The sequence below is a fragment of the Lepidothrix coronata genome, unplaced genomic scaffold, assembly GCF_001604755.1.
Source record: "Lepidothrix coronata isolate B3197 unplaced genomic scaffold, Lepidothrix_coronata-1.0 Scaffold4, whole genome shotgun sequence".
NCBI classification, from domain to species: Eukaryota; Metazoa; Chordata; class Aves; order Passeriformes; family Pipridae; genus Lepidothrix; species Lepidothrix coronata.
The window spans coordinates 10,256,318-10,265,978 of NW_016690184.1; the positions used below are offsets into that span (position 1 = coordinate 10,256,318).

The 9,661-nt window shown below is 43.8% G+C and overlaps 1 long non-coding RNA gene across 1 annotated transcript; it reads left to right on the forward strand.

Moving 5' to 3' along the window:
- The first annotated feature begins 1,740 nt into the window (after positions 1–1,740).
- Positions 1,741–3,893, forward strand: LOC108503227. Its single transcript, XR_001876768.1, has 3 exons — positions 1,741–1,853; positions 2,781–2,879; positions 3,731–3,893. It is a non-coding gene; the product is annotated as an uncharacterized LOC108503227 (long non-coding RNA).
- The last annotated feature ends 5,768 nt before the right edge of the window (positions 3,894–9,661 follow it).

The window sequence follows — 9,661 nt, forward strand, 5'->3', positions numbered from 1 at the left end:
CATATATAAATATACATATAAACACCAATCATTCAGTGTGTTTAACTCTAATCTGCTCCCAAGGGATCTATTAACCTCAGTTACCCTCACCTTCACGGGGAGTTGTAACAGATGTTTATTGGGGAGGTTAGAGATTTGCAAAGAGCCCCAAAACCTGCATCTTGTTCCCACTTATCTTGTACCACTCTGGATTAGCTCATAATAGGAAATGATGTTGTAGCCAAAGACAGCCCTAGAAAATAATGTCACTTCCTCATCTCCAAGGGTCTGATTAAACTCAGAAATTATTTCTAAAGCTGCTTCTGCATTTCCATCTAGAGTATTACTAACTTTGAATGTAAAAAAAAAAGTTCCAAAATGTTGCAATGCCATAATGATGAAATATTACTGAGGTGTGGGTGGTTCTGTTCTGTAAATGAGTATGCATTATTTATTTGTTTCAAGATCAAAATTCGACAATTGTATGTTGCGTTTCTGCTCTGTGAGGTGAGATTGTCCCACGTAAAGTGCTTGGTACGAGGGGTGGACTTCCTTTTTCACGCTGCACTTCTTAGACAAGATATTTCTCAAAGATATACTTTTGTTCAAGAAGGGCTCAGTGCTGGGTGGCCCAGTGAACGAGGTTATGGTGACCAGACTGGGTAACCACAGCACTCTCTTTCTGGTTTTAAGCTACAAAAGAGGATTTCCTGAGCACAAGGGACAGGACAGCTGAGAGAGGTAGTCCAGCATTGTGGCAAAACCCCAAGACCCATCTTCTAAGAAGGAACAACAGGAAGAAAAGAGAAGGACTACTCAGTGGGGAACTTGACAGGGCCCATGCCCTGCAAAGGGCTTCCCAATGCAGTGTGCAAACCAGGGCGGTGGGCCAGAAGCCAGAGCAGCAGAAGCCATGAGGCATGCCCCAAACTTGCATGATCCATGGTGACAAAATGTGTGGAGCTCTTGTTTTGGGAATGAGATTCCTAAGGGCCTGGTTGTGCCCCTACCTGCCCTGGGTGTGTGGAAGGAGGAGGTGTATATGCTCTCCTGGCTAAAATACAGCAGGGTTTGGCTGGTGGATTGGTAGTGTTTCTACACCTGCCCTAGCTCTGCTCCTGCACAGGATTAGCTCTGTGGCAAAACCCTCACTGATTTCAGCAACTGTTGCCTGAGCCCCTCTCTCCACGCGTCTGTGCTTCTCTGCCACATCCATCAATTAAGCAAAAGCCCCAGACATCTCCATGCTCATGCAATGTTTTAATTATAAAATAGTTTGCTTCTGATTGACAATTACTCTGCCTGGGAATGGGCCTTCGAGATGTGGTGGGCTTTTGAGACCTGTCTGTCACTTTCATCAGCCCTGTCCCCTTCTCCATCTGGCTGCTGAAGCATGAGGTCTCATAGGCTTTTCCATGAAATAAGAGCACTAAAAAAATTAAGAAGTGGTTTGGGCTGGCCTTCGCTGAGGCTGTAGCTTTGGGTTTTTTCCCTTTCCCTCTTAGTTGTGAGTAGGAAATGTCATTACAGTTCCAAGGCTAACCCAATCACACTGTGGCACCTGGCTCTTCCTTCCAGATGTGCTGTAAGCAGAGAAAATAGATAGCGGTGGCACACAGACAACCTGCCACTGACCTGCGTCTGCTAAAGGCAGTGAGACTACCCTGGGGAGAACACTTTTTAGAAGGACAGTCCTCATTCCAGATGCTGGGATCTACATGTGGTCTGAGGCGTCACAATAGGGGTCTCTACAGTGGGAAACCAGGGGGCAGGGCTAAGTGAGGGGAGCAGACTGAGTCTTCTTGCTCTGAAAGCCCTGAGGCTAAAGACCAGGGACAGAAATGCAGATGTGAAGAAATGTGGAAGTCTCTTCTGTATCCTGATATGGATTGTGCAGCTTTACAAGGCACCCTGGGGTCAGAGATGGGTGCAGGAACTTGGGCACTCTCTGTAGTCCTCCTCCTGGGGAGGCAGAAAGCCCCTGCCCTCTCTTGACCTCAGCTGCGCCCAGTCCTGCATTTTCCCATCCCATGACATCCTGGCTGGTGGCAAAAATTGCAGCTCGAAAATACCACGATGACTGGAAGTCATAGCACAGGGTTGGCCTTATATGGTTAAAGGCCATCTGCCACCAGCAAGAGTCACACACTGCTGTAGTGGTCTTCTCATAAGCTTTCTATGGCCAGTGACATATGGGTTGTGCAACATGTTCTCCCATGTAGATTGACCCTTCAGGCCCCATCCTAGTCCCTCCCCACATCAAGAAGCATGTAGAAAAAGACCCTTTTCCTTTTCCAACTAGAAACTCCATGGGATTAGATTTTAGTATCCTGCACTTTGGTTTTCCTTTGTACAATCGCATCAGTAATAGTTTGTTGTTCAACAGTGACTATTGGCAAAGATCAAATATTCAGTGGCACGAAGATCAGGAAATGAACACATTTTGCATGCAACTCTCCCTTCAGCAGTCTGTGGGGGTTTTTTGAGCAATTTGGATTCAGCCACTAGAGAGCAAACTTCTTCTTTTTATAAAATGGAAGTTTATATATTCCTTTAAGAAAGAATTGTACAGTTCTTCAGGCTAAAAAACATAAAAATTGAAAACAGCTAAGTTTACAGAAGGGAAAAGAAGCTTGCTTGCTTGCTTTTTTTGTCTGTCTTTCTCTCTCTCCCCCTCTCTTTCTCTCTCTCTCTCTTCATAAGCTGTGTTTTGGGAAGGGAGAATATATGAGTGTGTTTTGTTGTAGTGAAGGCCTCTGTTAATGATTGCTGAAGCTCTCTTCCTTCATGTCAATCACCAGAGGTAATTGTTCAGGCTGACATTTGACAAGCTCTATGAGAAGCATCTCAAAAGGAGGCCTTGGGACAGCACTACAGGAACGTGCAGAGCGTACAATTGTGTAAGAGTTAGAGGGGAGATCTGCCAACCACCATGATTATACCTATTAATACTGGAGGCTGCCTCTTTCTGGAGTAGTGCTGAGCAGCTGGACTCCCTAAACCATGTGGTTTAAGTGCCCTTGAGATTTTAATGGAAATGGGTTCAAGAAGTCAAATCTTTTCAGAGTGAAGTCTTGAGCCATGGGCTTTGATTTGCCCCTTGATCTTTCACAGCCCAGATGCACCCTGCTCTGATGCTGGGACAGGTATGGAGATAAGTGGTTCTCAGGAGACAAGTCCCAGGTGTGGACTGGGACTTTGCCTCATGTCCCGGGCTTGCCAGCCCAGGTAGCAGCAACAGGAGGGAACTGACCTTCCTGGAAACCACCTCCAAATGGCCCAGAGCACAAGTGAAGCAAATTCTGGTTAAGACAAGATCTGGCAACCCCATCAGCACCTGATCAAAAGCAGCTCTTCCCAGGAAAAGGAAAGGAGATTTTGTGAAATACTTAGTGTTGTCATCAGTGTGTACATAGTGGGTTATCTCCCTGCTGTTCTTTGTGAGCTGACCAGCCGTAGATACATGCATGTTGCCTAATGTTCAGTGAGGTGGGCCCTTATGCTGAGTCACAGGCATGATATTAGGGCCCATGAAATGACACGAACCTTTGCAAAAGGGCCTTCCAATGGACTGTGGGTGGTATGTGATTTGACTGCTAAGAAGACAAGTCCTACTATTTCATGTCCTATTGACATTATGAATTGCCCCTTGGGGTGATGTGGCCCAGATTTAATCAGTTTAGTCCATTGTACCAACCTGGGAGCTAGTGTTTTAGACTGAAAATGCTTTATTATCTTTGTTCTGCATTAGGCATGATGAAGTGGCTGTGAAATGAATTAGCTGTAGCCCTGCAGCATGCCGTGAGAGACTCTACAAGCCAGATGTTTTGCCAGCAAAGAGGGATCTTAGGATTTTGGACTCAGTCAGAGCAGCTACAAGAGTCACAGTTGGAAAATCTCACCAGGTCAATCTGTTGCAAGGTAAGTTTTTATATATTGCTGTGAAGCCACTGGTCTTGAGACCAAATACATCTTGGGCAAGCGCTGTACAAAAGCAGGCAGCAAGTAATAAAATCCTTTCACTTCTGTCTTGGAAACATTGAGATGTTGAGGAGTTGATGTGTCAGTTTAGAGAATGGGGTACCTCCATCCTCTGTGCCTTCAAGGGCTTGGATATGAACGACTTCACTGTAAGGTCACAGAGATCACAGAGGTACAAAGTCTGAGAAGTGAGGATATAAGCAGGATGAGAGTGTCCCATGTCACCAGACATCCAGACCACCACAAAGGGTTGGGTATTGACCTGGCTGAACAGTGGCCAGAGCAGGTGTGCCATCTCCTCTGACCCTCTACTAATACCTGCTTTGGTCTCCTCTGTAAATAACTAATAACCCTGTGTGAAGTGTAGCTTTGGGCAAGCTCAATTCACCAGAGAAGCTCCTAGCTGGTGCATGCTCAGATTAAAAACAGCCGCTGGACAAAGTAAACAGCTCCCAGGAATCACTGGCAGCAGCTGCACAGCTCATGTCTTTGCTCTGTGTTCGACCCCACAGTGTAGTGTCAGTATGAATTCAGCCCTGGGCACATTCAACCCCTTATACACTCTTACCTGCCCAGCTAGGTTTTAAAACTGTGTCAGACACAAAAGCTGATTATCAGCTTAAGCAGTGCTGTTTCTCCTCTTTGGCTGTAAACACTGGCCACAAGCAGGAGCAAAGCCATCACCTTGAACTTTCTCTAGAAGAGACTTCTGGATAGGAACTGTATAGGCAATCAGCAGCTACTTCGTTAATAGGTACATCAGTAGCTTCAATGGAGTGCTCTGTGCAGCTTCCATATAGGGCCAAGGATGTCCCTCTCTTTTAAAAAAAATAAAGCCATGATGGTTTTCGTGTCTGAAAACCCATCTTCTGTAAATGTTCATGTGTCTGCAATTAGATCCCATGAACTCTGAATGGGACAGCTTGCACACTTTCTCGCAACAGCTTTCCTTAATGCCCCTCATAAGTGATTGTTTTCAGAAATACTCCCTGCTTTTGAGTATCTGCTTGTATTTTCTGTATCCTCTTTGGGACAGGCTGCCTTGCTATTACCATGCTGCAGTTGCTGAGGTCTCCATCTGCAGCACGTGTTGGTGTTGGACCACCCTGGCACCTGCATTTTGTACCTCCAATGAGTCAGAACCTGTGTGCAGGGATGGGAAGGAAATGCTTGTCTGGTGCCATGGGGGAAGAACCATGCTGGTAAACTGTGGTTGGCAGTGCATCTTCCTGTGAACTCTCTGGGTGACTTTAAACAATGGCTTCCCTACTCTGGGCCCTGAGCTAAAACACTTGTATGTATTTATCTTCTCTTTTTTTGGTTTGGAAATTCTTTGAATGGGGAAATTTTGTATGGAAAAATTAAGGAAATTTCTTTCTGAATCCTATGGAAAATATTTTGCCAAGTGCTGTGTTGTGCCCACTGACCAGAATTTCATTCTTGGTTTCTTTTTACTCCAAGGAACTCCTTTTACCTTCCTTCTTTATTCTTCTCTTTTCATGCAAGGAGTGTATCAATTTTCTTAACTTTTCTCTCTGTCTCTCTGCCTAATTAGATGACTGCTTTCCTTATCTCTAATCACCTCTATAGTGCTATCCTTTTCCATTTTTTCTTTTTTTTTTTATTTGTCTCTGTGATTTCTTTCTAGAAAACATGGCTTGCAATGAACATTTACTAATGGTGGAAAGGAAGATCGGACAAAATAAAAACTGGACTCTGTCTTACTTTCTTTACTCTTCACATTCCAGAAATGCTCAGTTATTTGTCCTTGTGAATCTCTTCCAAGGCCTTATATTTATTTCTTGCCTCCACATGAGAATTAGAATCTCTGGTTTGAGGAGACTAAAAGCAACATGCCACTGCCATCTGATGTGCTCAGGTCAGTCTGGGGTCTGCAGCAGGGTGCTCTGCATGTGGATAGTCTAATGACATTTGGTGTCCTTCGCTGCTTCAGAGGGGTAAGGCTGCTTGTACGTGACCCCGAGCCTTGCTTAGCAATTCCCTTGTGTGGTTTTAGGCTTAAACTGGCAATTAATACTGTTCTTCTTTCAGTGCGTCAGCATGATTGTCATGCAGAGAACACTGCTGTCTTGGAGTAGTCCCAGACCTAGCCTGGGGGGAGCAGAGGGGGGAGAAGGAAGAAGGAAACAGGGGTGCTGACGGTGGGGGAGAGAGGCCAATCACCTCTGGCATTATGAAACTTATGCCCTATAAAATACTGCAATTATATTGTTTTCTAAATCCAGTGGGAACCGTTGTTTTTCAAGCAATAAATATCCTCCTGCAGCATTGGCAGCCATAATATGGCAGCTCTGACAACCTGATAGCGAAATTCATTCCAGTAACATGAAATGAGACTGATGCTAGTGACTTTCCATTAGCCAAGCTGAGAGAAACGGTCAAAAAGGTAAATAAATTGAATGTTCGAATTTGTTTTCCCTTTTAATAATCTCTTTACAAGGGATAAAGCCCAAGACCTTCACTAGCAATATCTTTTTGATAGCATTGTGATAATGCAGCCTTGAAAGACGCAGAAGGAACCACTAATGACTGATAGACCCAAACCAACAATTTTTGTTAAGATTGATGCTCATTTGTTTTGTAGTTCAAATATTTCAAGACAAGGTGATGTAGACAATCATTCATCCTTTGAACACTGACAATATTTCCTTTTCCCATCTCTCAGCTGTTTTGGTCTGGGTTATGCAGCATATTCTATTGATATTCCTCTAGCAGAAATTCAAATGAATAGCAAATACATAATAATGAAATATAACAGAATGACATGATTAAACTGAGGTTCTGTCGAAGCAAAGCCTTACTCAGCTCTCAGCAGCACTACAGTTAAATGCTTCTAGGAACAAATAGGAATGAATGCCCAGAGCATTTGACTGTAAAATGCTGTGCCTAAGCCACATGCGCTACTGTGCTGTTATTATTAAACCACTTTGTTATAGAAACATATTTAAAGGTTGATCTGTCATTGGTTGAATGACAAGATCAATAAGTTAGGTTTTCATATTTATGGAGAACTTTCCTTGTGCAAAATATCCCTAGTTTGCTGCAACCCTGGACCTTCAGGTAAATCAGTCAGGTCTGGGAGTACAAAGAAGCCAACTAACATATGTTAAACCAGATAATAAAATTGCAATACAAATGTACCTGACTCCCTAAGGTGATGGTTTTGATATCTAGCATTCCTTGGGAAGACCCTTACCACGGTGCAGATGTTGCAAACCCAGGTGGATCTCACATGTCTTGTTTTTCTTATGGGCTGTACACACTCAGAGCTCTTGGCCGTCATCATTGCAGATCCCAGCCTGGGCTCTGACACCAAAGACAAGGGTGGACCTAGAGGAATATAATCTCATATTATCTAGTTAAAAGGGATGTATTTTGCTCTCCAAACCATTTCTCTCTAGGCTTGAACTCCAGCTGAGTTCCATTGTTCCAGGGACGTTTGTGAAATATATCTGTAGTTCTCGCACTAAATCTTAGTTGACAGGCTATGTGGTGAAGTAGTTGATCCCAAATTAAACCTTTGAGGTTTGTTCCTTTGTGTCCTACAGTTTAGAGGCCACAACTGACTTCAAGATGTGCTTAAATGAGAATAAAGTTTGCAGTAAAACCTACCCTACTGCAAGAACCTTGCATATACATATGTAATTATTAGCCCATTACCAGGGATGTTAGCATAGACATAATGAAAAGTTTTATTTTATTTTCCTGCCAGCCCATGTGTGTGTCTTAACTGTGTATTGAAGATACTCTTAGAATCCTCTCACGTAAGTATACTCATTGACTAGTAAATATTAATGCCGCACCCTGACTCCAGCTGTGAGAAGATTTTATTGTTGTGTTAGAGCTTTTGATTAGCCTCCAAAAGGTTTTGCAGCATCTACTCTATTTATCTGAAATATACAGAACTGCTGCAAGCAAAGGTTGCTGCAAAGAAAATCATGTACTTTCTTTCATTGTTTTTAATTTAGTCTGTGCAAGTGGAATTATTTCTGCCTGTTAAATGCTCTATGAAATTCCAGAGACAGAGAAGGAGCTGCCTTGTACTTTTTAGTTCTAGTTTTCAGCAGACAGTGCTGAAGTAAAAGAAACATATGTTACGTCTTCCCGTTATTCTCCCTAATTGTCACGGCAATTTACCCACAAGCTGACATGATAGCCATGGAGGGAAATGGAGCAAAACCTTTTGCATAACTCTGGGCTCTGGGAAATTGTGGAGGCAGATGGAAGGGGGAGTTCAGTGTCTGCTGGGCTGCGCTGCGGGGGTTCTCCCCCATGAGATCAGCTGATGAGCTTGGTGGCCTATCTTGACCTCCCTTCATCCAGCTGAAGGAACAAAATCCTCCTCAGCTGTCCCTGCCATATCCCTTACAGCAGGGTACCTCGCTGCTGCAGAGTTACCCGAGCCGCTGCTGCTGAATGTCTCCCCAACTGCTGAACTGGTGACTGTGGGACCAGTGTCTACGCTGTTCAGGGACCCTGGTGCCCCTGCCAATGTGGCTTTTGATGGTGAGAGGCATGTTCTGTGGCTCTCAGTTTTTACAAGAAGAAGGTTGTTCTGAGTTCCTACATCATAAAAAGCGGGGAAACTGTGCTATATCTCTCCTGGCTCTGAAGGGGCTTTCTGGAGAAATGAGCAGCAATGATGTGCTAATCATCTCCACTCCCTCACCGGGGTCACTGCAGTCAAAATACTGTGCTAGCGTGAGCTCTGGTCTTTGCTTCTTCACAGACAACCTCAGAAGAAAGGGTTTTGCAAGGAGGTATGTCTTTGAGCTGGGGCAATCACTTGTTGGGACAAGCCCAGTTAATCTTGTAGGAATGATATGCCTTTTACCCTGTGATTTGACTTTAAAACCTGAATTAAACGTGCCCAGTAGGCATCAACTTGTGAGCTGGGAAGCTGGATGCTCTTCTCTGACAGTGGAACATCTGGGACCATTAGGAGTGTCTGCTCCACGGTGAGCTCAATCCAAGTCAGATGAGGTACACACTTAGCCTCCAGCTTCTCCTGAAACTGATGGTGAGGGCTTGTGTCTGTGAAAAACTCAAACCACCACACCCTAGCAGAAAGGAGCTAACTGCTTTTATTTACTGGTGACTAGTTTTGAATTTGAGCCAGTTGCTGGACCTGAATTGCTATTCCCCAATGTCTGGTAGTCCTCTCTAACCTGCTGGATGTTAATTTTCAACATACAGGCTTTTTGGGGGCAGTACTTTTCAAAACTTGATGCATTGGTGGGGCTGAGTTCTGACAGTAAGTCAGTTCTCACGTGGAGGTCACCAGAATCTCTAGCCTCCTTTACATAAACTTTAAATATAAAACCACAGTAACTTTTCATTCTGAAGAATAAGTCTTGCTTCTATTATGCAGAAATTACCACATTTTCAGCTGATCTTTTAAGTGGTTCCCAATAAAATTATTAGGACTGTAAAATCTTCAATAATATTTTTAAATACAGCCCAGCTTCACAGTAATAAACTCAGCTTTTAACAGTCCTCATTTATAACAACTCCAACAGCAAGAACTAATTTTTGCTTTCATAATGAGGCCTATTAGCGGGACTGTTGACACAGAGCTGACCTGGATTCAACAGTCATATGACTTTTTTGTTATTTTGAAGGCACATTGTGTTTAGCAAGTAAACATACAGCTTTCCCTCTTGTCCTTGCCTCTACTTGT